General features: G+C 38.1%; 1 protein-coding gene across 8 annotated transcripts in view; it reads right to left on the bottom strand.

Moving 5' to 3' along the window:
* UGT8 (UDP glycosyltransferase 8) overlaps nucleotides 1–27,336 on the bottom strand; it is a 97,168-nt gene that overhangs the window by 42,514 nt on the left and 27,318 nt on the right. The gene's annotated exons all lie outside the window — the stretch shown is intronic.

Below are 27,336 nucleotides of genomic sequence, written 5' to 3'. Positions count from 1 at the left end.
AATCTGCTCAGCCTGACGTTTTCCTTATTACTCCTTTGAAGGAGCTTTAGTTCTGCGTTCCCCAGAGGGTCTTATTATAAGGCAGTGGTCTTATCCTGCAAGCATTTCATAGCACAGATCCAGAACCCAGGGATAGAAAACCTGCAGTGGACTATCCTTGGGACTCCCAGGTAAAAAGCTCCTAATGGACACTATTTGTTATTCCTAGGTTCTAATGCCACATTCTTTAGGTACCTATGTTTTCCTTCATAGCATTTCCAAGTATTTCTTAATGTGATTAGAAGTTTAATATCTGTCTCTTCCACCACACTTAAGTTTTCTTTTATTCCCAGGAGCTAACACAGTCTCTGGATTTAAGAAAGTGCTTCATGTATATTTGTTAAATAAATGAATAAACAACTTAAAAATTTTTAAGTGTTATTTTATGGTCTGATCTTAAAGATAAAAGGATTTTTTGGTGTTTTTAAGTGAATAAAGCAAGTACTGCATGCTATTCCGTCTTTATCATATATATATATATATATATATATATATATATATAGTTTATGTAAGAATTGATTTCAAGAAATGTGGCTGAGTTTTAAAGTATACAATATTATTCTGGTAGAAGAGATAGATGAGGTTACATATTTAGCTTGTAATTCTAAAGGTTAGTTTAGCCCAAGCTCTTCATTTTGCAAATGAATACATTGGGCCTATCTTGATGAAGTAGTTCTGGATCCCTTAACCTAAGTACAAATACAAGCTATCTGAATGAAGCCTGTTGTGAATTTGCATCTTTCTGGGTACTTTAGTTTACATGATAGCTAGAGCCTATTATTGATGGATGGACTTACAAAGGTGCTATGCACACTTCATTCTTTGATTATGCAGAGAATATATAACATATGAACTTAATTTTGTTTTTGTGTCACTGTAACAGAGTGATGTCCTTAGCGTCTGTAACACTAAATGGCCCAAGAGGGTTACGTTCTTTGAGTTACTTATATTCTTCTTCTAGTTGTTTCGGAAGGGGTCTCCTTTTTCTGCCAGATTATTCGATTGTTATTTTTCACTATTTTCAGCATGTCAACATGAAAAATTTTTTTGCTTTTTTAATCTTCCATAGTCTTAGAAATAAAATAATCCAGCTGTTTTACAGGTATATAATTAGAGTGAATTAACTCTGGGGGAAGAAGGTCTAAGGGTATCTACTGTGAGTCAAGTGTATGAATTTTAGTTCCCGGACATTTTGGCAGACATTTTGGCTTCCCAAATGTCTTTTTGATTTAGATTTTAGCTCTTGGTTTTCATCCAGATAAGCAAAACTGCCAGAAAAAGCCTGTTTGTTATTGAAGTTAGTGGGGGACATGGCACTAAAACTCAGATCTTTGGTTCTCCACTAAATGTTCTCTTAAAAATGCAGCTCATCTTAATATATATCTTTTAAAATCCATAATGTATAGTTCCCATAAAATGGCTCAATAATCCTTTACTTTTATATAATGCTCTGTAATTTATAGATACAAATACCATTTCAACAGATCTTCAATGAACATTTTTGACATAGACAAAAATATTATTATCCCCCTCCTTTTACAAATAACTGCAAGTGGAAAGCTCAGGTGACAAAGCTAGTAAGTGGCAGTCATGGGACACTTCAGTCTCTCGAATTCCAGAACTCTTCAGCTACTTACAAGGACATAGGTTTAATAATATGAATTAGTGGAGCAGAGCTAGTCTACAAAGGCTAAAAACAAACAACAGAAAAAACTAAGAAGTATGTATTTGTTGAATTTCAGACAATCATAATAACTTCAGTACTTCCCCGAATGCATCCTTCTAAACCAGGAAATGTTTTCAACAAAATCTGTGCCATTTAAACATTTTCGATGCATTTAAATATTTTCTGCACATCTTTGCTTCTCAACATAGTATTTGTCTGGCTTATTTAATCTGTGAAATCTACAAGAGTGTTAAGCACCCATTGTATTAGCACCACATCAGGCCCCGTAACGCTCCTATTACCACTTAACTCACGAGGACTGTGAGATCCAGTGCCGTAAAGAGCTAAAATGGCTGCATTCCCAGAATAAGTTAGAACTTTTAAGAGTATAATCACCCACGTGAGTGGGTAAAACACCCAGCAAGTGCCCCTCATTCTCTGGAACCATTATCTTTCCCTTTTCCTAACCAGACTAGTTATGCTGCTGGTATTGATTCATCTGACTTGATGTCTTACTGACACGAGACCTCCGATTTCAGTATAAAATATTCACTACTCCTAGAAAGGTAATACGTTAAATTGCTATCAGCCATTAACACAGCACTGAATAAACTTCTTAGTTCTCATCTACACTACAGCTAACTAATTGCATCTAAGTTTTGGAAACAAGGTGTTTTTTAATAAAAAGAAAAGGAGAAGGGGATTGATTTGGGAACATTGGGCAGCCTGAGACACAGTAAGGCTGACTAAAGGGGCTACAGCGGGGTTCAAATCAGAGGTAAAACACAGCAGAGGAGAGGAGAGCAGTAGAAAGTCGGTGTGTGTTTAGTGGGGGGTGGCTGTCAGGTTGGGGGGTGTTACTGAAAGGGAACAGAATAAGGAAAGCGAAGAATAGAAAGAGAAGTCGAAAAGCCACATGTAAACTTGACAGTTCTGACTAAAGCTGGCCACATTTTAGAGGGATTATAGATTTCTGTGAAAGGATGATATTGATAAAGTATTCCCAGCGGGTTAAAACATTTTGCTAAAGATTGCCTACTTTCCATACTCGGCACAAAAGCTTATTAATGAAACCACTACTGCGTAAAGATTATTTATTTATGTTTCTCAAACAAAAATGGCATTGTCTCGACTCCACTGGGTATGCTTTGTCCAGTTTGATGTTCTAATTAGCAATTCTTAGCATGATTAAATGCTAAATACACAGCTGTGTGAGGCTTCAGCTGGTAGTAACCAGTAGTGCCTAATACTGACTTTTTAAAGAGAAAAACAAAAGTACTCAAATACTGGATATAAAATTTTTGAGGCCCTATTCAGCTGAAAGAAGTAAAGTTATCAATATAAGCACTGATTATGTACAATGTGTGCATAAAGCTAATAGCTATGTACTATTTTTCATCTCTCGAAAAGTTATTTGGACTAGGAACAAAAGTAGCCTAAGCTAAGTAGCTGGTTTAGTTTAACTCACATAAATAACATATTATATATGATTGCCATTAAATCATCAGTTTTAAAAAGACTTAATTACTAAGCAAGTCTAGAGGGATAACCTATAAATATTCAAACATTATTATAGGAAACCTATATACTTTTTTGAATAAAACGAATTTTTCTACGTTCAACTGAAAATAAGTTGTACATAATAAACTAGTAGATAAATAACTCCACTTTTTATCTTTACCTAACTTTAGTCCTTATAACATCTACCTATCTAAATAGTTTAAAACAATGGAGACTTTTCTATCTTCATAATAGAAAAGTGATCCAAATTACACGTCAGCATAAATTTCTACCCTTTCAATCTGTAAAGATCCAGTAAATAAACCTCGTTTGAAGTTTTATTTATGAAGCAAGTTACTTAAAACTCTATTGAAATAAGTTGTAAAGAGAAAAAAAACACCTTATTTGGTAAAGGCATTGTTAACAGAAAACAGGTTTCTGTTTCGTACCTCTGATGACGGACAGTTCTCAATCTTACACGTATTTCTATTTATAACTAACCCAAGTTTTCATGCATCTAAGCTTTGGCAACATAGTGGGCAAATTCCTTCCTTTTTTTTACTGCTCTCCATGATATTCAACTAAGTATGAACTCTACCAAAATGAAATCAAATTTGCAAAGGCTTTAAGCATTTTCCTATCATTTCAATTTTTGCCTTTGAGAAGGATATTTTACAAAATCTGTTCACAAATTTTCATAAAAAACTAAAAGATATAATCTTTAAGGTGAGAAGAAACCACATTATGTGTATGACTTGATGTGTTTTAAAATTCTCTTTAAGATTACACTTCAGGAAAATATCCTTCAATAAAAGTGGTAATTCAATTATATTCCCTGAAAAAAATGCATTTTGTGTATTGTGCAAAATAAAACCAAACGATGATTTGAATTTTAATCAGCTTTTTAAAAAGCAAAAATTATTTCTCTTAATACTATTTCTAATTATTCTTTATGATTTACCAGACAATCAAAGCTTCACCATATGTAAACTGCAAAATCAATCCTCTTTCATACCTATCCCTTGTCCACTCTCTGCAAGCCTCCACTTCCATGAACTAGGACTTAAAACACACCTACAGAGAGGTCTGCTTGACTTTGATTCTGTCAACATTAATTGCACCAAAAGTAAAAATGTTTTAATTTAAGAATGTAAGTCTGGGGCTTCCCTGGTGGCGCAGCGGTTGAGAGTCTGCCTGCCGATGCAGGGGACACGGGTTCGAGCCCTGGTCTGGGAAGATCCCACATGCCGCGGAGCAACTAGGCCCGTGAGCCACAACTACTGAGCCTGCGCGCCTGGAGCCTGTGCTCCGCAACAAGAGAGGCCGCGATAGTGAGAGGCCCGCGCACCGCGATGAAGAGTGGCCCCCGCTTGCCACAACTAGAAGAAAGCCCTCGCACAGAAACGAAGACCCAACACAGCCATAAATAAATAAATAAATAAATAAATAAAGGCGCAGTTATAAAAAAAAAAAAAAAAAAAGAATGTAAGTCTGGATTTTAATGTATGTATGGTGCTCAAAATGTTCAATTTCACACCATCACTGAAGTGGAAAAACCTTTAAAAACCAGTTCAATCCCCATCCACTCACCCACCCACGGCTTAGTGATAAAGAAACAGGAGCCCACAAAGAGAAATCGATCTCTCCAGGACCTAGCCAGAGACTTTGAATACGCAGCTGACCCCTGAACAACTTGGGGGATAGGGGTGCCAACCCTCCCCGTGGTCAATAAGCCCAGTATAATTTACAGTCGGCCCCCTGTATCTACGGTTCCTCCGTATCAGCGCATAAGTGGACCCATGCAGTTCAAACCCCGGTTGTTCAAGGGTCAACTGTACATATTCGTCCGGTTCCCAGTGGGTGCTCTTTCAACGTTACCAATGGACTGATGCAGCAGATGCAAGCCTGATTATTAAAGGGGAGCATGAATTTAAAGTCTTTTGTTGCTATTATCTACTTAGCAACAATTAAAGTTGTCCAGTGACATACGACCACATGTAAATGTCCCCAACTAACACATGGAAACATCTGATTTGGTGGCAATGATAACTGATGGACCTTCCCTTCCTGAAACACCCACTCCTTGGATTCTAAAACACCACTTGATTTCTCAGAGTTCTTGGAGGCTCCTCTGAGTTTACCCAGCTGCTACATGATAGAGTGTCAGGGGCTCAAACCTAAGTCCTCCTCTTTCTCTACACTTCTCCGTAAGTAATTTCATTTATTCCCACCACTTTAGTACTGTCTTCTGGAAGATCACCCCCACCTTTGAATACCCAGCCCTGGCCTTTCCTATCAACTACATGCTCACATGTTCAAAGGTCAGCTGAACATCTGCACTTAAGACATCCACAGGTTTCTCAAATTCAGTATGTCCCGACCTGAACAATGCATTTTCCCTCAAAAATCTGTTCATCCCCCACTCTTTCCCATCCAGGAAATGACACCTACTGGTTATTTAAGCAAGAAATCTGCCTGTTTTCGAAGTATCCCCACTCCCCAAATTCGACCCCGGTTAATTCTTCCTCCCAGTATACTTGGAATCATTCCTCTGCTCACCACCTCCACATCCATCAACCCACCTCTTTCCTGAGCTACAGCAACATGCACTCTTTTGGTCCTCCTGTCTTCTCTCTTCCTCTCCTATAATACTTTCTCCACAAAGCATCCAGAGGGAGTCTTTCTAGACACAAATCCAATCACATTTAAACTCATTTAGTGAAATCCAAGCCCCTTTTAGTGGCAGGATCTTTGCTCACCTCTCCAAACCCAGCTGAGCCACTGCCCTAGCCTCACGCCTTCAGTTCTTCAGCCTCACTGATTTTTCTGGGGTCTTCAAAGTGCAAGTGCCTTCCACCCTGAGGACGGGTGTGTCCTTTGCCTGGAAAGCTTCCCTCCCCTTGGCTCCACCTTCTCCTAAGGCCCTACCCCGTCTCCTTGTTCTCTGTCATTGCACCCTGTTGGTTTCCTTCCCAGCACTTCAGCATCGAAATTATACATCTTATTAATCTGTCTACATCTTTACTAGTCATTTCTCCCATTAGACTATAAGCAGCACAAAGAAACTAACTTGCACTTATCATTACTAGCCCGGTGCCAGGCACATACTAGGAACTCAATAAACATGCACTGAATATATAACTAAATAGCTATCTATCCTTTTTATGAGTGGCCATCCCTTTGTGTTTTGCAAAACCTTTTCCCTTCCACACGCAGGGAAAAGTTCTCAAAGGACTTTGCAGTGAAAAAGAAAACATCAAGCTGGTTTAGCTGTTCCTCACACCGGGCTGACAGTGGTAGGCAGGGAATTTAGTTATTAGCCTCAAGGTTTTAATAATATTTATCAAGCCATTTGAGCTGCTTTTCACTGATAAAAACTCTGGCAATTTACAATGTAAAAACAATTTTATCCCACTTTTGCAAAATAAATTGGGCAAATGCATCAGCTTTTACAACTTGAAATTATATTAATTCAAAATGTATGTATGAGGGCCTATACTTCGCAAAGTGCTGCAATACTAGGTGTGAAAGTGGGTGGGATATAAAAGATGACTGAGCCAAGAGCACTGCTGTCAAAGAGTTTCTTGCATTACTCTTTCTGAAAGGTCTTCAGTTTTTCAGAGCCTAGTGACTTTCTTAAAGATCTACGCAGATGAAATCTTTTCAGTTACTATCAAAAGGACTTTTCTCGAGATCTAATTGAGCATAAAACAATTCAATGCAACAGACAATTATTAAGTAGTTGCTATATTCAAAGATGTATAAAATGAGGTCAGCTTACTTTGACAGGTTTATTTTTACTATATCATATATCTAGGGGAAAAGAAGAGAAGTAAATCGAGGAGAAATAAATAATATCATGAACATGGCATTAAGTTTTCCCTTCTTGCATTTGAACACCAATTTTCCCAAAGGCCACCCTGACAAAAAGCCACCCATGTGAAATAATCTAAGTATTAACTTTAACAGGCACTCTTCTCAGAAGCAAACTTTTTTAGGAAAAAAGAAGACATGCCTCTCTCTCACAGCACTTTCTAGAATGAATGCTCTGTTAAGAGACTAATTAACTGACTACATTTATACTGATAGAATCAGAATTCTTAAATCTCCTATTAAAAGTGATTCCTACAACAGCAATAAATGTTGCTTTACACAAATATACCTTGATAGAAAGCCAAAAGAAAATGGTGGAGGTATGTATATCCCACTCTGGTCCATTCAGTGCCCATCTAGCAGCACAACTGCTTTTAATTGTACAGAAGGTCTCTTGGGCTGCAATTGCTTCGTGATCAGGGTTTAAGGAACAGGCCTTCCACCACAAATACTCAGAGTTCTGGTCTGCATACTTTTATCATTTTTATTTTGGTGTCAATTTCTATTACTGAGTACAGGCATTGTGAGTGTCCTGCCACCCTCTACACTGTGTGAGGAGGAATTTTCTATACTCCATGATTTCAGATGGAATTAGAATACATTCTGCATTAAGAAGTACCTGATTAACAAGGACGTAGAAGAACTAAAGAGAAACCAAGCAACGATGAAAAACACAATAAATGAAATTAAAAATACTCTAGATGGGATCAATAGCAGAATAACTGAGGCAGAAGAACGGATAAGTGACGTGGAAGATAAAATGGTGGAAATAACTACTGCAGAGCAGGATAAAGAAAAAAGAATGAAAAGAACTGAGGACAGTCTCAGAGACCTCTGGGACAACATTAAATGCACCAACATTCGAATTATAGGGGTCCCAGAAGAAGAAGAGAAAAAGAAAGGGACTGAGAAAATATTTGAAGAGATTATAGTTGAAAACTTCCCTAATATGGGAAAGGAAATAGTTAATCAAGTCCTGGAAGCACAGAGAGTCCCATACAGGATAAACCCAAGGAGAAACACGCCAAGACACATATTAATCAAACTGTCAAAAATTAAATATAAAGAAAACATATTAAAAGCAGCAAGGGAAAAACAACAAATAACACACAAGGGAATCCCCATAAGGTTAACAGCTGATCTTTCAGCAGAAACTCTGCAAGCCAGAAGGGAGTGGCAGGATATACTTAAAGTGATGAAGGAGAAAAACCTACAACCAAGATTACTCTACCCAGCAAGGATCTCATTCAGATTTGATGGAGAAATTAAAACCTTTACAGACAAGCAAAAGCTGAGAGAGTTCAGCACCACCAAACCAGCTTTACCACAAATGCTAAAGGAACTTCTATAGGCAAGAAACACAAGAGAAGGAAAACACCTACAATAACAAACACAAAACATTTAAGAAAATGGGAATAGGAACATACATATCGATAATTACCTTAAATGTAAATGGATTAAATGCTCCCACCAAAAGACACAGAATGGCTGAATGGATACAAAAACAAGACCTATATATATGCTGTCTACAAGATACCCACGTCAGACCTAGAGACACATACAGACTGAAAGTGAGGGGATGGAAAAAGATATTCCATGCAAATGGAAATCAAAAGAAAGCTGGAGTAGCAATTCTCGTATCAGAAAAAATAGACTTTAAAATAAAGACTATTACAAGAGACAAAGAAGGACACTATATAATGATCAAGGGATCGATCCAAGAGGAAGGTATAACAATTGTAAATATTTATGCACCCAACATAGGAGCACCTCAATACATAAGGCAAATACTAACAGCCATAAAAGGGGAAATCGACAGCAACACAATCATAGTAGGGGACTTTAACACCCCACTTTCACCAATGGACAGATCAACCAAAATGAAAATAAATAAGGAAACACAAGCTTTAAATGATACATTAAACAAGATGGACTTAATTGATATTTATAGGACATTCCACCCAAAAACAACAGAATACACATTTTTCTCAAGTGCTCATGGAACATTCTCCAGGATAGATCATATCTTGGGTCACAAATCAAGCCTTGGTAAATTTAAGAAAATTGAAATCGTATCAAGTATCTTTTCCGACCACAAAGCTACGAGACTAGATATCAATTACAGGAAAAGATCTGTAAAAAATACAAACACATGGAGGCTACACAATACACTACTTAATAACGAAGTGATCACTGAAGAAATCAAAGGGGAAATCAAAAAATACCTAGAAACAAATGACAATGGAGACACGACAACCCAAAACCTATGGGACGCAGCAAAAGCAGTGCTAAGAGGGAAGTTTATAGCAATACAAGCCTACCTCAAGAAACAGGAAACATCTCGAATAAACAACCTAACCTTACACCTGAAGCAATTAGAGAAAGAAGAACAAAAAAACCCCAAAGCTAGCAGAAGGAAAGAAATCATAAAGATCAGATCAGAAATAAATGAAAAAGAAATGAAGGAAACAATAGCAAAAAATCAATGAAACTAAAAGCTGGTTCTTTGAGAAGATAAACAAAATTGATAAACCATTAGCCAGACTCATCAAGAGAAAAAGGGAGAAAACTCAAATCTGTAGAATTAGAAATGAAGAAGGAGAAGTAACCACTGACACTGCAGAAATACAAACGATCATGAGAGATTACTACAAGCAACTCTATGCCAATAAAATTGACAACCTGGAAGACATGGACAGATTCTTAGAAATGCACAACCTGCTGAGACTGAACCAGGAAGAAATAGAAAATATGAACAGACCAATCACAAGCACTGAAATTGAAACCGTGATTAAAAATCTTCCAACAAACAAAAGCCCAGGACCAGATGGCTTCACAGGCGAATTCTATCAAACATTTAGAGAAGAGCTAACACCTATCCTTCTCAAACTCTTCCAAAATATTGCAGAGGGAGGAACACTCCCAAATTCATTCTACGAGGCCACCATCACCCTGATACCAAAACCAGACAAAGATTTCACAAAGAAAGAAAACTACAGGCCAATATCACTGATGAACATGGATGCAAAAATCCTCAACAAAATACTAGCAAACAGAATCCAACAGCACATTAAAAGGATCATACACCATGATCAAGTGGGGTTTATCCCAGGAATGCAAGGATTCTTCAATATACGCAAATCAATCAACGTGATACACCATATTAACAAATTGAAGGAGAAAAACCATATGATCTTCTCAATAGATGCAGAGAAAGCTTTCGACAAAATTCAACACCCATTTATGATAAAAGCCCTGCAAAAAGTAGGCATAGAGGGAACTTTCCTCAACATAATAAAGGCCATATATGACAAATCCACAGCCAACATTGTCCTCAATGGTGAAAAACTGAAACCATTTCCACTAAGATCAGGAACAAGACAAGGTTGCCCACTCTCACCACTATTATTCAACATAGTTTTGGAAGTGTTAGCCACAGCAATCAAAGAAGAAAAAGAAATAAAAGGAATCCAAATCGGAAAAGAAGAAGTAAAGCTGTCACTGTTTGCAGATGACATGATACTATACATAGAGAGTCCTAAATATGTTGCAAGAAAACAACAGGAGCTAATCAATGAATTTGGTAAAGTAGCAAGATAAAAAATTAATGCACAGAAATCTCTCGCATTTCTATACACTAATGACGAAAATTCTGAAAGTGAAATTAAGAAAACACTCCCGTTTACCATTGCAACAAAAAGAATAAAATATCTAGGAATAAACCTACCTAAGGAGACAAAAGACCTGTATGCAGAAAATTATAAGACACTGATGAAAGAAATTAAAGATGATACAAATAGATGGAGAGATATACCATGTTCCTGGATTGGAAGAATCAACATTGTGAAAATGACTCTACTACCCAAAGCAATCTACAGATTCAATGCAATCCCTATCAAACTACCACTGGCATTTTTCACAGAACTAGAACAAAGAATTTCACAATTTGTATGGAAACACAAAAGACCCCGAATAGCCAAAGCAATCTTGAGAACGAAAAATGTAGCTGGAGGAATCAGGCTCCCTGACTTCAGACTATATTACAAAGCTACAGTAATCAAGACAGTTTGGTGCTGGCACAAAAACAGAAACATAGATCAATGGAACAGGATAGAAAGCCCAGAGATAAACCCACGCACATATGGTCACCTTATCTTTGATAAAGGAGGCAAGCATATACAGTGGAGAAAAGACAGCCTCTTCAATAAGTGGTGCTGGGAAAATTGGACAGATACACGTAAAAGTATGAAATTAGAACACTCCCTGACACCATACACAAAAATAAACTCAAAATGGATTAAAGACCTAAGTGTAAGGCCAGACACTATCAAACTCTTAGAGGAAAACATAGGCAGAATACTCTATGACATAAAATGCAGCAAGATTCTTTTTGACCCAGCTCCTAGAGAAATGGAAATAAAAACACAAATAAACAAATGGGACCTAATGAAACTTAAAAGCTTTTGCACAGCAAAGGAAACCATAAACAAGACCAAAAGACAACCCTCAGAATGGGAGAAAATATTTGCAAATGAAGCAACTGACAAAGGATTAATCTCCAAGATTTACAAGCAGCTCATGCAGCTCAATAACAAAAAAACAAACAACCCAATCCAAAAATGGGCAGAAGACCTAAATAGACATTTCTCCAAAGAAGATATACAGATTGCCAACAGACACATGAAAGAATGCTCAACATCCTTAATCATTAGAGAAATGCAAATCAAAACTACAATGAGATATCACCTCACACCAGTCAGAATGGCCATCATCAAAAAATCTAGAAACAATAAATGCTGGATAGGGTGTGGAGGAAAGGGAACCCTCTTTCACTGCTGGTGGGAATGTAAATTGATACAGCCACTATGGAGAACAGTATGGAGGTTCCTTAAAAAACTACAAATAGAACTACCATAGGACCCAGCAATCCCACTACTGGGCATATACCCTGAGAAAACCATAGTTCAAAAAGAGTCATGTACGAAAATGTTCATTGCAGCTCTATTTACAATAGCCAGGACATGGAAGCAACCTAAGTGTCCATCATCGGATGAATGGATAAAGAAGATGTGGCACATATATACAATGGAATATTACTCAGCCATAAAAAGAAATGAAATGGAGGTATTTGTAATGAGGTGGATGGAGTTAGAGTCTGTCATACAGAGTGAAGTAAGTCAGAAAGAGAAAAACAAATACAGTATGCTAACACATATATATGGAATCTAAGGAAAAAAAAAAAAAGGCCATGAAGAACCTAGTGGCAAGACGGGAATAAAGACACAGACCTACTAGAGAATGGACTTGAGGATATGGGGAGGGGGAGGGGTGAGATGTGACAGGGTGAGAGAGTGTCATGGACATATATACACTACCAAATGTAAAATAGATAGCTAGTGGGAAGCAGCCGCATAGCACAGGGAGATCAGCTCGGTGCTTTGTGACCACGTAGAGGGGTGGGATGGGGAGGGTGGGAGGGAGGGAGATGCAAGAGGGAAGAGATATGGGAACATATGTATATGTATGATTGATTCACTTTGTTGTAAAGCAGAAACTAGCACACCACTGTAAAGCAATTATACTTCAATAAAGATGTTTAAAAAAAAAAAATACTGCTGCAATGAAAAAAAAAAAAAAAAAAGAAGTACCTGAGGGCTTCCCTGGTGGCGCAGTGGTTGAGAATCTGCCTGCCAATGCAGGGGGCACGGGTTCGAGCCCTGGTCTGGGAAGATCCCACGTGCCGCGGAGCGGCTGGGCCCGTGAGTCACAATTGCTGAGCCTGCGCGTCTGGAGCCTATGCTCCGCAACAAGGGGGGCCATGATAGTGAGAGGCCTGCGCACCGTGATGAAGAGTGGCCTCCACTTGCCACAGCTAGAGAGGGCCCTCGCACAGAGGCGAAGACCCAACACAGGCACAAATAAATAAATAAATACTTTAAAAAAAAAAAAAAAAGTACCTGAAAAATTCCATCCCACTACTTCAATGCCTATTTCTCTCTGGCTATCTGTCCTGTTTTCTTCCTACAAAAATACCCCTTACAAAGCAACTCTCAGCTCCAGGACAATACTGGGTTTATCAGGCAGGGGCCAGTGTTTGCCTTACGTGCATGCTCAGGGTTTGTTAACTTGCAAGAGAGATGCCTTCAAAGTAAAAACATAAAAGTGGTTGTCGCAGCGTAAAAATACACTTGACCCTTGAACAACATGGGTCTGAACTACATGGATCCACTTACACATGGATTTTTTTCAATAGTAAGTACTACAGTACTACACGATCCATGGTTGCTTGAATCCGCGAATGAGGAACTGCAAATAAAGAGGAACTGTGTATACAGAGACAACTGTAAATTACACAGGGATTTTTGAGAGGAAGGAGGGTCAATGTCCCTAACCCCTGTGTTGTTCAAGGGTCAACTGTATTTTCTGAGTAAGCAAGCTAATGTAAAGACTGGACACTAAAAAACAAACCCTTTCTCATTCTGTTATATTTATAATATTGATATGTTATAAATACAAAGAAATGTTAATGGGTAGTGAGCATTTATAAAATGCTACATAAAGTAAATGACATTCTGCTTGCTACTAGATTTCAGATATAAGATTGTATATAAGAACAAAAACAATTTCAGCATATAACTTCTTAGGATTTTAGAAATAGGCATTTCTGTAATATGACTTTAAAATCATAGCCTGTTTTGATCCAGTACTGTATATTAACCTGAGATAAAATATTTTTAGAATGTTGTAAAAAAAAAAAACAGTGATAGCTTCATCTTCTCCAGAAGGATAGTCCCCCAAATTTGGCAATACCTAAATCTTGCCACTTCTTCCGCATACTTAAGGTCCTGTGTGCGTCTTCCCTTCATGAGCAAAAAGATTGGAAGATTAAAAAATAAAAACCATAATAACAAATGTTAAAGTCCCTAGAGGATCGACCGTCAAGATGGTGGAAGAGTAAGATGTGGCGATCACCTTCCTCTCCACAAATACATAAAAAATATGTCTACGTGTGGAACAACTCCTACAGAACACTTACTGAACGCTGGCAGAGGACCTCAGACTTCCCAAAAGGCAAGAAACTCACCACGTACCTGGTCATGTGGCTGACAGGGTCTTGGTGCTCCAGCCAGGTGTCAGGCCTGAGCCTCTGAGGTGGGAGAGCCAAGTTGAGGACACTGGTCCACCAGAGACCTCCCTGCTCCACATATTTTCAATCGGCGAGAGCTCTCCCAGAGATCTCCATCTCAACGCTAAGACCCAGCTCCACTCAACGACCAGCAAGCTCCAGTGCTGGACAACCTGTGCCAAACAACTAGGAAGTTAGGAACACAACCCCACTCATTAGCAGAGAGGTTGCCTAATAAGTTCACAGACACACCAAAACACACCACCAGACACAGTCCTGCCCATCAGAAAGACAAGATCCAGCCTCATCCACCAGAACAGAGGCACCAGTCCCCTCCACCAGGAAGCCTACACAACCTACTGAACCAACCTTACCCACTGGGGGCAGACACCAAAAACAATGGGAACTACGAACCTGCAGCCTGCGAAAAGGAGACATCAAACACAGTCAGTTAAGGAAAATGAGAAGACAGAGATACGCAGCAGATGAAGGAGCAAAGTAAAAACCCACCAGACCAAACAAATGAAGAGGTAATAGGCAGTCTACCTGAAAAAGAATTCAGAGTAATGATAGTAAAGATGATCCAAAATCTGGGAAATAGAATGAAGAAAATACAAGAAATGTTTAACAAGGCCCTAGAAGAACTAAAGAGAAAACAAACAATGATGAACAACACAATAAATGAAATTAAAAATTCTATAGAAGGAATCAATAGCAGAATAACTGAGGCAAAAGAACAGATAAGTGACCTGGAAGATAAAATAGTGGAAATAATTACCGCAGAGCAAAATAAAGAAAAAAGAATTGAGGACAGTCTCAGAGACCTGTGGGACAACATTAAATGCACCAACATTCAAATTATAGGGGTCCCAGAAGAAGAAGAGAAAAAGAAAGGGACTGAGAAAATATTTGAAGAGATTATAGTTGAAAAATTCCCTAATATGGGAAAGGAAATAGTCAATCAAGTCCAGGAACCGCAGAGAGGCCCATATAAGATAAATCCAAGGAGAAACACGCCAAGACACGGATTAACCAAACTATCAAAAATTAAATACAAAGAAACAAATATTAAAAGCAGCAACGGGAAAGCAACAAATAACATACAAGGGAATCCCCATAAGGTTAACAGCTCATCTTTCAGCAGAAACTCTGCAAGCCAGAAGGGAGTGGCAGGACATATTTTAAGTGATGAAAGGGAAAAACCTACAACCAAGGTTACTCTATCCAGCAATGATCTCATTCAGATTCAACAGAGAAATTAAAACCTTTACAGACAAGCAAAAGTTAAGAAAATTCAGCACCACCAAACCAGCTTCACAACAAATGCTAAAGGAACTTCTCTAGGCAGGAAACACAAGAGAAGGAAAAGACCTACAATAACAAACCCAAAACAATTAAGAAAATGGTAATGGGAACATACATATTGGTAATTACCTTAAATGTAAATGGATTAAATGCTCCAACCAAAGGACACAGACCGGCTGAATGGATACAAAAATAAGACCTGTATATATGCTGTCTACAAGAGACCCACTTCAGACCTAGGGACACATACAGACTGAAAGTGAGGGGATGGAAAAAGACAGTCCATGCAATGGAAATCAAGAGAAAGCTGGAGTAGCAATTCTCATACCAGACAAAATAGACTTTAAAATACAGACTGTTACAAGACACAAAGAAGGACACTACGTAATGATCAAGGGATCAATCCAAGAAGAAGATATAACAATTGTAAACATTTATGCACCCACATTGGAGCACCTCAATACATAAGGCAAATGCTAACAGCCATAAAAGAGGAAATCGACAGTAACACAATCATGGTAGGGGACTTTAACACCCCACTTTCACCAATGGACAGATCATCCAAAATGAAAATAAATAAGGAAACACAAGCTTTAAATGATACATTAAATAAGATGGACTTAATTGATATTTATAGGACATGCCATCCAAAAACTACAGAATACACTTTCTTTTCAAGTGCTCATGGAACACTGTCCAGGATAGTTCATATTTTGGGTCACAAATCAAGCCTCGGTAAATTTAATAAAATTGAAATTGCATCAAGCATCTTTTGCAACCACAACGCTATGAGATTAGAAATAAACTACAGGGGAAGAAAACACATGGAGGCTAAACAATACACTACTAAATAACCAAGAGATCACTGAAGAAATCAAAGAGGAAATAAAAAATACCCAGAAACATATGACAATGAAAACACGATGATCCAAAACCTATGGGATGCAGCAAAAGCAGCTCTAAGAGGGAAGTTTATAGCAATACAATCCTACCTCAAGAAACAAGAAACATCTCAAATAAACAACCTAACCTCACACCTAAAGCAATTAGAGAAAGAAGAACAAAAAAACCCCAAAGTCAGCAGAAGGAAAGAAATCATAAAGATCAGATCAGAAATAAATGAAAAAGAAATGAAGAAAAGATAGCAAAGATCAATAAAATTAAAAGCTGGTTCTTTGAGAAGATAAACAAAATTGATAAACCATTAGCCAGACTCATCACGAAAAAAAGGGAGAAGACTCAAATCAATAGAATTAGAAATGAAAAAGGAGAAGTAACAACTGACACTGCAGAAATACAAAGGATCATGAGAGATTACTACAAGCAACTATATGCCAATAAAATGGACAACCAGGAAGAAATGGACAAATTCTTAGAAAAGCACAACCTTCCAAGACTGAACCAGGAAGAAACAAAGTATAAACAGACGAATCACAAGCACTGAAATTGAAACTGTGATTAAAAATCTTCCAACAGGGCTTTCCTGGTGGCTCAGTGGTTGAGAATCTGCCTGCCAATTCAGGGAACACGGGTTTGAGCCCTGGTCTGGGAGGGTCCCACATGCCGCGAAGCAACTAGGCCCGTGAGCCACAACTACTGAGCCTGCGCGTCTGGAGCCTGTGCCCCGCAACAAGAGAGGCGCGACGGTGAAAGGCCCGCGCACCGCGATGAAGAGTGGTCCCCGCTTGCCACGGCTGGAGAAAGCCCTCGCACAGAAACGAAGACCCAACACAGCCAAAAATAAATTAAAATAATAATAATAATAATTGCCCAATTCTAAAACAAAAAAATGCATCAAAAAAAAAAAAAATCTTCCAACAAACAAAAGCCCAGGACCAGATGGCTTCACAGACGAATTCTATCAAACATTTAGAGAAAAGCTGACACTTATCCTTCTCAAACTCTTCCAAAATATAGTAGAGGGAGGAACACTCCCAAACTCATTCTACTAGGCCACCACCATCCTGATTCCAAAACCAGACAAAGATGCCACAAAGAAAGAAAACTACAGGCCATTATCACTGATAAAAATACATGCAAATATCCTCAACAAAATACTAGCAAACAGAATCCAACAGCACATTAAAAGGATCATACACCATGGTCAAGTGGGGTTTATCCCAGGAATGCAAGGATTCTTCAATATACGCAAATCAATCAACGTGATAAACCATATTAACAAATTGAGGAGAAAAACCATATGATCATCTCAATACATGCAAAAAAAGCTTTTGACAAAATTCAACACCCATTTATGATAAAAACCCTCCAGAAAGTAGGCACAGAGGGAACTTACCTCAACATAATAAAGGCCATATATGACAAACCCACAGCCAACATTGTTCTCAATGGTGAAAAACTAAAACCATTTCCTCTAAGATCAGGAACAAGACAAGGTTATCCACTCTCACCAGTATTATTCAACATAGTTTTGGAAGTTTTAGCCACATCAGAGAAGAAAAAGAAATAAAAGGAATCCAAATCAGAAAAGAAGTAAAGCTGTTACTGTTTGCAGATGACATGATACTATACATAGAGAACCCTGAAGATGCTACCAGAAAACTACTAGAGCTAATCAATGAATTTGGTAAAGTAGTAGGATACAAAATTAATACACAGAAATCTCTTGCATTCCTATACACTAATGATGAAAAATCTGAAAGAGAAATTAAGGAAACACTCCCATTTGCCACTGCAACAAAAAGAATAAAATACATAGGAATAAACCTACCTAAGGAGGCAAAAGACCTGTATGCAGAAAAGTATAAGACACTGATAAAAGAAATTAAAGATGATACAAACAGATGGAGAGATATACCATGTCCTTGGAATGGAAGAATCAATATTGTGAAAATGACTGTACTACCCAAAGCAATCTACAGATTCAATGCAATCCCTATCAAACTATCACTCGCATTTTTCACAGAACTAGAACAAAATATTTCACAATTTGTATGGAAACACAAAAGACCCCCAATAGCCAAAGCAACCTTGAGAAAGAAAAACAGAGCTGGAGGAATCAGGCTCCCCGACTTCAGACTATACTACAAAGCTACAGTAATGAAGACAGTATGGTACTGGCACAAAATCAGAAATATAGATCAATGGAACAGGATAGAAAGCCCAGAGATAAACCCACACACATATGGTCACCTTATCTTTTATAAAGGAGGCAAGAATATACAGTGGAGAAAAGACAGCCTCTTCAATAAGCGGTGCTGGGAAAATTGGACAGCTACATGTAAAAGAATGAAATTAGAACACTCCTTAACACCATACGCAAAAATAAACTCAAAATGGATTAAAGACCTAAATGTAAGGCCAGACACTATCAAACTCTTAGAGGAAAACATAGGCAGAACACTCTATGACATAAATCACAGCAAGATCCTTTTTGACCCACCTCCTAGAGAAATGGAAATAAAAACAAAAATAAACAAATAGGACCTAATGAAACTTAAAAGCTTTTGCACAGCAGAGGAAACCATAAACAAGACGAAAAGACAACCCTCAGAATGGGAGAACATATTTGCAAACGAAGCAACTGACAAAGGATTAATCCCCAAAACTTACAAGCAGCTCATGCAGATCAATATCAAGAAAACAAACAACCCAATCCAAAAATGGGCAGAAGACCTAAACAGACATTTCTCCAAAGAAGATATACGGATTGCCAACAAACACATGAAAGGATGCTCAACATCACTAATCATTAGAGAAATGCAAATCAAAACTACAATGAGGTATCAGCTCACACCGGTCAGAATGCCATCATCAAAAAATCTACGAACAATAAATGCTGGAGAGGGTGTGGAGAAAAGGGAACCCTCTTTCACTGCTGGTGGGAATGTAAATTGATACAGCCACTATGGAGAACAGTATGGAGGTTCCTTAAAAAACTAAAAATAGAATTACCATATGATCCAGCAATCCCACTACTGGGCACATACCCTGAGAAAACCATAATTCAAAAAGAGTCATGTACCACAATGTTCATTGCAGCACTATTTACAATAGCCAGGACATGGAAGCAACCTAAGTGTCCATCAACAGATGAATGGATAAAGAAGATGTGGCACATATATACAATGGAATACTACTCAGCCATAAAAAGGAACGAAGTTGAGTTATTTTTAGGGAGGTGGATGGACCTAGAGTCTGTCATACAGAGTGAAGTAAGTCAGAAAGAGGAAAACAAATACCGTATGCTAACACATATATATGGAATCTAAAAAAAAAATTTAAAAATCGTTCTGAAGAACCTAGGGCAGGACAGGAATAAAGATGCAGACGTAGAGAATGTACTTGACACAGGGAGGGGGAAGGGTAAACTGGGACGAAGTGAGAGAGTGCCATGGAAATATATACACTACCAAATGTAAAACAGATAGCTAGTGGGAAGCAGCCGCATAGCACAGGGAGATCAGCTCAGTGCTCTGTGACCATCTAGAGGGGTGGGATAGGGAGGGTGGGAGGGAGACGTAAGAGGGAGGGGATATGGGGATACATGTATACGTATAGCTGATTCACTTTGTTATACAGCAGCAACTAACACAACAATGTAAAGCAATTATACTCCAATAAAGATGTTAAAAAAAAAAACAAAAAACAGTGATAGAGATAAAGGAAAATAGGGAGAAAAGTTAAAGGACTTTAGTACTGAAGACCTTACCTATTATTAACATGGTTGCACATGGATATTCTATATAGATCTGCTTCCTAAAGCAAGGGAAATCTTGATGTGTACATACATTTATGGTGGTACAATTTATACTGAAAATAATTTTCTAGAAGGAAAAAATCTATAATGATCAGGAAAAAAATGACTCTCATACAAAATATATTACATAATGTAATTAAAATGTACAGTTCACACTTACTGTCTGAATCTAAATGAGTGGTTCCCAAAGTGTGGTTAGTCCTTAAACAGCAGCATCAACATCACCCAGGAACTTGTTACAGATTAGTAGGCCCATCCCAGATCTCCTAACTGGCCCTACAATCCATGTTTTAACAAGAATGTGATGAGATTCTGATCTAAACAATACTGCGGAGAGTAAAGGAGTTACAGTATACAAAAGCTACAACTTGGGCAGGCTATAGAGATATAGGAAGAAGTAAGGATAAACACAGGTTGATTGCAGTCTGCACTCTAGATCTTAGAAGAAAATCTCAAACTTTTTTTTTTTTTGAGGGTTATGGGTTATCTAATCTAATAATCTAATTCAGCAGGGCCTGAGCGTGGAGGAGAATCTGGGTAGAATCTCTGTCTAGAAGGCAGGTATTTATTTGTCTGGAGCTTCCCCAAAGGTCCCTCAGGAATGAGAAGCCCAGAAGGAGAAGGAACAAGCCTGGAGGCAGCAGAAGAGGGGCTGGAATCCCTGCTCCTCCATTTAAAGGATTGAAAAACCACAGATAGGATCACTGAACCTGAAGAAGCCAGCATTCGCAAGTACCAGAGGGCTACTTCCTTAATTCTCCTGCCCTTACAACACATCCCTGTCAGCTTCTGCTCGTTTCTTAAGACACTCAGATGGTCTAAGGGGCACCTATCTCACTTGTCATTTTCATTCTACTTCAGTGAGAAAGACAATGAAAGAAAGGGAAATAAACATCCCCGAGATGGAAGTAGAAGTACCAAGTGCCAACCCCTAAAATGAGTAGAGGTGACGCCATAGACACTTCCTCCACGTACTCCCTACGCCTCTGAAACCATTCTTCTATCTGCCAGGTGGACGACAGCAAGTGACAGTGATTCAGTAACTATAGCGCATCTTAAATAACGAGTTATCACAACAATAATAAGAGCAACAACTACCACCACTAGTTATTGCCATTGCGCTCATTTATGGAAACCCTCCGAGGTAAGCACTGTTGTCCTCGTTTTAATGAGGCTCACTCCCTCCCTTGTCCAAAAGAGTCTTATGAAGGCCAGGACTAAAAGCCAGGATCATTTGGCTGAAAAGGCCCATGTTTTTCCACTTTGCTACTTTGCCGCAGCCCCTGGAAAGTTGGTATAAAAAATTCCGTAAACAAACTATGAAATAGGTAGCTTGTCTACAGTGCCACTGCTTCTTCAGAAGGTCACGCTCACTCCATCCTGTCAAAATCTGCACTCAGGAATAGATCTGACAAACTCATTGACAGTAGCAATTTTAATTTCAAAACTAGAACTGTTTGGCTTGGAATGAGACTATTTGTGAAGAATATCATTCTAAAAACTGGTGCCAACAGCAATTTAATTATGAGAACTATCATTTGTAAAAAATGACCAGTTAAAAAATATTTCCCTTGACATCGCCAGCATTTGAATTAATATCTAAATGAACAATTCTGCAGGGCATCTTAAAGCTTAAATACTTAACAGCAGAGGGAGGAAGGTGTTTAAAAATCATGTCAGACTCTGCAATTTCAATTATATTCGGGTCTCCTAATGTATCAGGAAACCCTTGTAAGCCTATGATGCTTACAGAAGCAATTGATAAGCTATTTAAAACTACAGTGCTTCTTAGAAAATTACCACATCAGTGAACTAAACAGTAACTTATTGATGTTTGCAACAGTGCCTGATTTACTTCTTGGATAGATTCACTTAGCCAGGTAATCTGGTTTCTTACTACAAAATAAAGACAAAAATATATGATCAACCTACAAAACCTTTGCAAGAAATATCTGCAACAACATTTTACATTACTGAGTTCCCATAGGGAATCTATTATTTGTGCCCAACTATCATGTTGTGGTGAATATTTAAGCTAAGAATCAGTAATTGGAATTAAATCATTCATCTCTTCCAAATATTAGAGTTCTCAATTTTCTGATCCCTGCACAGCTACCAATATAGCACAGTAGTACTGCATGGATGAAGACATCCTAAAAAATTCTTTGTGAGTGATGGTATCCAAAATAAGGAACTTACTATAAAAGACATATATTTTGATTAAATGATACTTATTTAAAAGGGGACATTTTAATCAATATGATACAATGGTTATAATTTTATCTCTAGCTTTATATTTCAAGAGATAACTTATATGCAACATACTATTAAAATGGCCTTAATTTTCCACATCTGCTGTGCAACCCTGGATCAATCTGTTAGCCCCAAGGACTCTGGTCCCATAACTCAGCTTAGACATCCATTCACTCTTGGGGAGGTCAGCTTTCCATTTCCATATGTAATAATAAGTAATGGCTTCTAGGTGACTCAATGAAAACTAAATAAAAAAGCCACTGTCTTGCTTCTTGGATTTATTCTTCTTCTCATAACCTGATCTGCTCACAAGGGGGTTAATCTAATGAATCCATTGCACAATATCTCTTTTTCCCCCCAAACCTTTCTCTGTGAGGGAGTTCAGGCAAACTACAAAATGACAAAACAGTGACTATCTCATGACACTGTCGTTGGTCTCTTGCTCTTTCTTATCTGTTTATCTCTTATCTGTATCTTTCCCCAGGACTGTGTTTACCTAAATTAAGAATGTCTCTACAAATGGTGAAACGAAAATGCCTTTCATACCCCTAGCCTGGCCATAAAGCACCTCTGAGGTCCACCAAATGAGTGCCATACCACCCCAAATCATCTTTAACACAGCAACAGCTGGCCTGACTTGCACTACTAGCCCTGTTCACATGTATATTTGGAACACAGTAGAGCCCATTTAGCTCACCAGTTGGGTAATGTATGATGATCTCCTTTTCTCAATATCAGTATCATTAAGTGGCTATTCTAATTCATTAAAATAACTTAACCTGGAATGTTTGGTTACTTAATGGCTGCAATGGCATCTGGACATAATTTGGAATAAACAAATAATGGTTATAATATTAACGACACTGTTGTACTAGTTCAATCACCTATTTTTTGGCAACTATTTCTCTTTGATGCAATTCATTTAATTTTAAACATTCATTGAGTGGCTACCATTTTCCAGGCACTCAGGGTACAGAGGTTACCCACCTTGTTGCCCACCCTTTATGGCATCCACACCCTAGTTAGGGAGAAAGCCATGTGAAAAACCAATAATTAAGGTACAATCCATTAGGTGCAATTACAGTTCAGGGCTATCGAAGCTGAAAAGGGGCTGAGGTCAACTGCTTGGCAGGGCTAGACCACTTCCCACCAATGGTAAATCATCTAAAAATTATCACCTGAAACATGTGAATTTTAATCATCAAAAGACTCCCTAAGTAAATGTACTATTCTTTGGTAGTATTATTGTTATTACCCCTTAATCAAACCACTAAAAGCTACAGTCACCCCCTATAAGATGTTATTATTTCATTCACATTTAATATTTGAAGGACCTAATCAAATAGGGATCTATTTACAGACCTCCTTCCTGACCTAAGAAAAGCTTTTTATTTTTTTAATTTGTTTCCATATTCTCTACCACCCTGTAAAGATAGAGATAAGCCACTATATGGATATAATCCAAACTAAACCTCTTCCCCTTAAGGACATTTTAAGGCCTCCTACTGTAGGCAGCCCAGTAGTAAATAGTATGATAAGTTAGGTGCATGCATTTAGAAATGATTCTATTATCAAGGCAGACAATTTCTTCACTCTACACCAATGCAACATTTTGTAATCAAAAGCATTTGGATTCTGCCTGATTTCTATCATTAAATCTCTAAAGCACAAGGAAGAGTCCAAATGGTGTAATGTGACTCTTATATTAAGTCCTCACAATCTTTGAGACAGCAAATCAAGATTAGCAAAATTGTCTCTGCATAGTTTTGTATACACTATAAATGTGTAAATGAGTAAAATGAGTGACAAGAGATGCAGGCATCTTGACAAAATATCTAACTAATAGCAAAACAATCCACTTGGCTTTGTTTAATAGCAAAACAATTCACTTGGCTGTGCCACAAACTCTGGCCTGGACAAAACACTCAAATTCTTTTAATCTCCTATGTGACAAACGAATTTTTATATTTTGAGGAGGAAAAATAGAGCTGAACTAGATGCTCTCTAGAGTTTCTTTGGGCTCAAACATTATGAAAGCTCCTGGAAAATGTCTTTTAGACATTTTCTCTATCTTTTCATCCCAGGTTGTGAAATGAAATCCCACTGTCAAATCATTTCCAGACATCTGGAAAATTTAATCCATTGCCAGTGTAAGATACCAAGGCAGTTAACAATTAAGCTGTTATTAGTGAATCATGTGTTCTAGGAGGCCACTTGCTGGGCTCTATTATTTTAGTGTCACAACCATGACCTGTAAGTAATACAGGCACTTGAGAAACTCATTAACTTTTAGAAACCTGAGGTACAGTTTACTGTATCAGACAAATCTACTAGAGAAATCGCAATAGGAACACACGTGTTCCTACACATATAAAGCCTCATTAGTGTGAGGAATATATGAAAGGAAAAGACACATCATTCTTCAAAATACTCCCTATTGAAGAACTTTGTAAATGGCACACTGAAGTGAAAAAGGCCCTTCACACTTATAACCTAACAGATTTTCCATGATAATAATATACTTATCTGGTCCACATACATAACACATGCACATGCCAGATGTGTATGTATCTGAGTGTGACACCTAACTGTCACAGCTAAAGCAATAATTGTAAATAAAGAGCACATTTTCAAAAGAATCATTACAAAAAGCCCAAAGAGGAAAAAAGAACAGGAAAGCCCACAAAGTAGGTCAAGCCAGTGTCAAACTAGAAATCATGGCAAATCAGAGAACATTTTGGCTAATAACCTTATATGAGGCTCCAAAAACCACACAAAAGATGCTTTTAAAGTAAAACAAGGTACAGTAGCCCCCCCCCCCTTATCCACAGAGTATACGTTCCAAGACCTCCAGTGAGTGCTTGAAATCTTGAATAGTACTGAACCCTATACATACCATGTTCTTTCCTATACATCCATACCTATGATGAAGTTTAACTTATAAATTAGGCACAGTAGATTAACAATAACTAATATAAAAGAGATCATAATATACTGTAATAGAAATTATGTGAATGTGGTTTCTCTCTCTCTCAATATCTTATTGTGCTCTACTCACCCTTCTTGTGAGGACACGAGATGATAAAATGCCTGCGTGATCAGATGAAGTGAGGTGAATGACGTAGGCACTGTGACACAGAGTTAGGCTACTGCTGACCTTCTGATGACACATCAGAAGGAGGATCATCTGCTCCAAGCGATGCTGGATCATGGAGCCAGGACGATGGCAATGATGTCAGGAGCAGACCATGTGCAGGGCTGGGGATTCTGGGCAGGACAGAGCTACACTATGTGAGATTTCATCAAGCTTCGCTACTCCAACTGATGTGCAATTTAAAACTTATGAATTGCTTATTTATGGAATTTTAATATTTTCAGACCGTGGGTGACCGAGGATGACTGAAGCTGCAGATAAGGAGGGACTACCATAGTGAAACTAACAGGCATAAGGACCTAAGCTATTTGACTAAGCGTACAATAGTATTCTGTACTTATACAGTTCAAGCTGCTGCAACTCAAGAAAAATGTACAGGGATGGAAGGAAAAAAAAAAGGCAATCAGAAGATTCCTTATCATTGGTTCCTTCTTCAACCTGAAGAAGGGAGATAGCATTCGACCAAAAACCCAAAGGAGCAAGCAGAAGGGCAGTACCCTGGTTGGGAAAAGATGAAGATCTGAGGGAGTATGGTTGATCTGCCTGACATTACGAATGACTCAGTTAAAGTACAGACAGACTTGCTTCCAGGTCTCTTGGAAGCTGCTTCTGAAGTTTGATTTTAGTTACCTTTAGGAAAGGGATAATACATCACACAGTGACTCTGGCAGAGACTATCTGGGATTCAAAGTGGGCTTAAGTAAATTCACAAATGGCTGAGACATGCTGAGACGAACCCCTATCCTTCACAGCTGGTGTCAGAGAGAAGGCCTGAGCTCACTCTCACGCGTCTACCAGCGGCATCTAGGGTTTATGGGCCAAAGATCTGGCAAGTTCTATTTCTTCATGTTGCGTGAACTATATCAAAGTATTATTTATTAAATATGCTTCTAATGGAGGTGTTAAAGAAGTGTACAGGCTGTATATTCCAATCACCTTATTTCCCCATGAGAAAATTCTGCCTAGTGATTGTGCTTACCTGATACCTATAGGAGAAAAACTAGATTTACTCTTCATCAAGGCCCTGGCAGATTTTTTCTTAAATGTAGTGACCAGAGTTAGGGATGAACAATTTAACAGTTGTTGTGAGTGGCTACTTTAAGAATTTTAAGAGTAGAAATGGTTGCAATAGCAAAAATCATAGAACAGGCCCTACACTTCTGGTAAATGCCATTAGATGTTGAGATTAAATCCAGAGTCAACCTGAGGTTAGAAAACCCCCTACAACAACCGATACGCAATATGGCTCCTGTCAGTTTGAGATACCTCATTAAAAAACAAACTAGGATGGAGAACAGAACACAAGGGTGTGTGCTGACAGCTCAGCCAGCAAAAAGAATTCAGGTTTGACTCAGAGCAGAAGGGTTTTGTTAAAACATAATTAATTCCATCTTTGAAATGGAATCACGATGGGGCATGATTTCTTTAAACAGTTACATTTGCTTACTAACTTAAAATTAGTTAGCTTCCTAGGCTAATGGAAGTTACTACCTCATTTTCAATGCTGGATATAAACTTTCTAGTGGTCAGGACGGCTGAAAGAAGAACCACTATTCATGTCATCCTACTTATTTGAATTCACGGGACCTAACCGAGATGCAGGCAACTGTGTCTGTGCTTTCTGGGGGAGATCAGAAGGATCTCTGTGTTTAATTAAAAGCAAAATCACTTACACTCATTAAAACGAACTATCTAACTAC

This window comes from Balaenoptera borealis (assembly GCF_965194805.1).
Source record: "Balaenoptera borealis genome assembly, chromosome: 4".
NCBI classification, from domain to species: Eukaryota; Metazoa; Chordata; class Mammalia; order Artiodactyla; family Balaenopteridae; genus Balaenoptera; species Balaenoptera borealis.
Note: the sequence above shows the minus strand (reverse complement) of the source record. Positions and strands in the feature narration are given on the sequence as shown.